Below are 4,906 nucleotides of genomic sequence, written 5' to 3'. Positions count from 1 at the left end.
ATCCTCTGCATAGAAGTATTTGGGGTGGGGTCTGGGAATACTTGAACTTGGTGATCGCATTTCCTCTTAGCATGTTTACCACTACAGCCCTTTGTCTGAAAAGACTGTGGTGTTTAGAAGGGGAGATGCAGAAATAAGACAAAGAGGGCCAAGACGAAGGCCCACGGAGGATGCTGCAGCATTACCCATGCTCAGGGTCCAAACAGTGGGTCTCACAGTCCTCAAAGTCCCCTTACACATCTCTCCCCTCCAATCGGATGCTTCTTCCTGAAGGAGTCAAGATTTTTGTGCTCTGGAAGGAGTGAAGAAATCACAGATGTCTTTCTTGAGTTTTAATTTTTTTTTTTTTTTGGTCTCTTCATTCTCAATTTTATTTATTTATTTTTAAAGACTTTATTTTATTTTATTTATTTTTATTTTTTTATTATATTATGTTAGTCACCATACAGTACATCCCTGGTTTCTGATGTAAAGTTCCATGATTGATTAGTTGTGTATAACACCCAGTGCACCATGTGATACGTGCCCCCCTTACTACCCATCACCAGCCTATCCCATACCCCCACCCCTCTCCCCTCTGAAGCCCTCAGTTTGTTTCTCAGAGTCCATCGTCTCTCATGCTTCATTCCCCCTTCTGATTTTTAATTTTTAACTCTGAGAAATATAAGGTTCTCATTGATAGAAGTGTGCTCTGGGCTCCTAGAAATAGAGTCTTGTCAGTGTTGGTCTCATTTCTGAGGAGGAGGACACAGATGCTGTAAAGAATTTTTTAAATCGGTAGGTCATTTAGAGCGAGGGGTAGATGATTGTACCATGCAGGCTGCCCTGCTGCTCGCTTCTGTCCTGCAGCTCGGATCCTGGAAAGTACCAAGATACAAAAATGAACATATTGTTTGATTTCATTTATATGAAATTATGGGAAAGACAAAACTGTATGAACAAAATGCAATATTTGTGTTTTTCTGGGGACTGGGGATGGGGGGATTGACCACAAAAGGATTAAAGGGAGCTGTAGGGGTTGTAGAAATGTCCTATAACTCAATTGCATGGATGTTGTTTGGATTTATACATTTTTCAGATCTCACCAAACTGTACATTTATTTAATTTTTATAATAATATTTTTATTATGTTAGTCACCATACAGTACACCCCTAGTTTTTGATGTAAAGTTCCATTGTATATTTAAATTGAAAACATTTTAAGGTATATAAATTAAATCTCCATAAGGTTAGTTTTCGATGTAGAAAGTATTTTAATATAATGAAAGACTAGGTGGAAACTTTTGAGTTCAAAGTGTCAATTGAACAGGAGGGTAGAACAATATAATTATACCTGCGTCTTACATCAAAGCACCTAAATATATGAAACAACTATTGACAGATTGGAAAGGAAACAGACAGAAATCCATTAATGGTAGGAGACTTCAGTATCCCACCCTCCATGAAAGGATCATTCAGACAGAAACTTGGCAAAGAAACAGATGAATGGAACAAAGGTGTGGAACAAATGGATCTAACCGACATACACAGAACTTCCAACCCAATTCCAGAAGAATACACTTGCTTTTCAAGTGCACAAGGAATATCCTCCAGGATAGATCCCCTGTTAGTTCACAAAACAAGTCTTAGCAAATTCAAGAGCAAAATCATTCCAAGTATTTTTTCTGACGACAATGGAATGAAACCAGAAATCAGTAACAGTAAGAAAACGGGAAAATTCACCAACATATGGAAACTTAACAATGTACACTCACGGTCATTGGGTCAAGGAGGAAATCAAAAGGGAATTTAAAAAATATCTGGAGACAAACAAAAATGAAAATACAACATACTAAGATGTTTGGGGTGCAGGAAAAGCAGCATTAAGAGGAAAGCTTATAGCCATAAATGCCTAAAGAAGAAAGATCTCAAAAAACCTAACATGACACTTTCAGGAACAAGAACATAAAGCAAAAACTAAGCCCACAGTTAGCAGAAAGAGTGCAAAAATAAGCATTTGAGAGGAAATAAATAGATACTAGGAAAGGAACACAAAAGAAAGATCAACAACAATGAATGCTACTTCTTTTGAAAACCAAAATCAAAACAATCTCGATAAAACCTTCACTGGACTAACTGGAAAACAAAAGGAGAAGACTCAAATAAATAAAATAACAAATGATAGAAGAGAAATATCAATGTGTGCCTCAGAATCAGAAAACATAATAAGGGACTATTATGAGCAACTGTACAACTACAAAGTGAATAATCTAGAAGAAATGGAGAAGTTCCTAGAAACATATAATCCAAAGGTGTATCAAGAAGAAATAGAAAGCTTGAAAAGACCAATTACAAATAAAGAGATTTATCAGTAATCAAAAATGGCCCAAGAAATAAAAGCCCAGGGCCAGATAGTTTCACGGGTGAATTTTCTACCAAACATGCGAAAAATTAACACCAATCTTTTAAACTTCCAAAAAATAGAAAAGAGAAGGTTTTCAAACTCATATCATGAGGGTAACATTACCCTAACACCGAAGCCAAAGACACCACAGAAATACAATCGGCCAAAATTACTGATAAACACAAACGCAGAAGTCCTCAGCAAATTACTGGGAATAATATCATCATCATCATCAATACATAATAATATAAATAATATAATAAATATAATAATTATAAAATAAGATTTTGAAATTATTATGTATTAGGATCAATATAATAATCAACATAATCAATAATATATTCAATATTCGATAATATATCAATATAATCAATAATAAAATATGTAATAATATAAATAAAATAAAAATAAATATAATAATAAAGTAAGACATTGAAATTATTATGTATTAGGATCAATTGAGACTTGTCCTTAAGATACAAAGACAGTTCAAGGTATACAAATCAATGTGGTAGACTGCACTAACAGAAGGAGAGAGGAAAAAAAAAAACATGATGAGAAGAAAAATGCAAAAAAAGCATTTGACAACGTACAACATCCATTCATGATTAAAACTCTTAACAAATTGAGTAGATAGGAATTTGCTTTGACACAATAAAGGCCATATATGAAAAGTTCACAGTTAAGTTATAATCATTGATGCATCAATAGGTGAAGAAAATGTATTCTTATATACGTATATAATATATATACTAAAAATATGTACAAAATATCTGTATAAGTATATATATATTTATGTCTAATGGAATATTACTCTATAATGGTTTCTCTCATCTATGGAACATAACAACTAGGAAGATCTGTAGGAGAAGACAGGGGATAAAGAAAGGAGGGTAATCAGAAGGGGGAATGAAACATGAGAGACTATGGACTCTGAGAAACAAACTGAGGGCTTCAGAGGGGAGGGGGTGGGGGAATGGGATAGGCTGGTGATGGGTCGTGGGGAGGGCACGTATCGCATAATGCACTGGGTGTTATACGCAACTAATGAATCATCGAGCTTTACATCAAAAACCAGGGATGTACTGTATGGTGACTAACATAATATAATAAAAAAACATTAAAAAAATGTAATGAGAAAGAAGGAAATTATCCCATTTGTGACAAGGATGAATCTGGAGGACATTGTGTTGAGTGAAATAAGCCATCCACAAAAAAACCACATAATGATGTGGAATCTAAAAAAGTCAAATTCATAAGAGTGAGACGGGAATGGTGGCCGCCAGGGGCTGGAGGGAGGGGAAATGCAGTGATGGCAGCCAGTGGGAACAAGGGGAACAAAAGTTGGTTACCATAGATGGATAATTCCCAAAGGTCTAATGTATAGCATGGTGACTATAGGTAATAACTCTGTATTGTATACTTCAAATTTGCTGAGCCAGTTGAACACAAGTGTTCTCCCCTCACACATAGTTCATAACTAGGTGATGTGATTGGTATGCTAATTAGTTTTATTGTGGTAATCACTTCACAATACGTACATACGTCAAACATCACGTTATATGCCTTAAATATGTACAACCTTGTGAAGTTGGAAAACATTTGAAAATAAAAAATGAAAATGGATTAAAAATGTTTTAAAGAGGAAAAAAACTAATGGCTCTGTCATCAAGAAAGTCAATATACTTAGATGGAAAAAAATGATATGTAAACTCTGGAACTGAAAACCTAAAAACTTAGAATACATGTACCTTTCGGAAGTCTACATACCATTGACAGATTGAGCTGTGTTCCTCGTGCTAAAGGATACTCACAAAGATGATCTATCTATAAGCTAAATTTAAATTTTGACATCAAGGAAATGTTTTCAGAAAAATAATTCTGTAGCAATCACAAAATAATAGGAACAATTACCCTAGCCAGTGTAACGAGACCCTTTCTGCCTGCAGACCACGTGCACAGTAGAACAAAGTAGCTCAAGTGGCCGAGGGCAAGTCTCAATTTCCAGTTTGTGCTTCCTGGCAAGGGCGACACTCCTTTGAGAAATAATGCCTCTAAACGATGAAGCTCCACCTTACGTGTGTCCGTCGTTCAGGGTGTAATGGAAGGAGCGGTGGCCAACTCCTCCCATGCTGATTCCCAGCCGCACAGGAGCTTGCTGCTGGAGAGTGGGCACAGTGCCTTGCTTGGAGGACGGAGTAGACTCATGGGGCTCCATCAGGGGTGGTCACACACTCAGTGCTTCTACTGAGCCTTCCGGAAGCCATTTCTTTATTCTACCAGGACACATCCGTCGAGGGATGGGATACATCAATGGAAGGGAGCCCATTTCCCAGTAATATTCACTAAATAATCACAGGTTTCTTACTGACATGTGAAGTCGCTTTTGTTGCCAAAAATACACAGATGCATTTCTGAGCCCACCTCTCTGTCTCTCTGGACTGTTCCTCTCTCCTTGCTCCCACCATGTGCTTTCTATTACTGAGCGTCTTACTCCTTGGAAGAGTGAGCCTCTATACGACC

This window comes from Ailuropoda melanoleuca, chromosome 8 (genome assembly GCF_002007445.2).
Source record: "Ailuropoda melanoleuca isolate Jingjing chromosome 8, ASM200744v2, whole genome shotgun sequence".
Classification (NCBI taxonomy): Eukaryota; Metazoa; Chordata; class Mammalia; order Carnivora; family Ursidae; genus Ailuropoda; species Ailuropoda melanoleuca.
Note: the sequence above shows the minus strand (reverse complement) of the source record.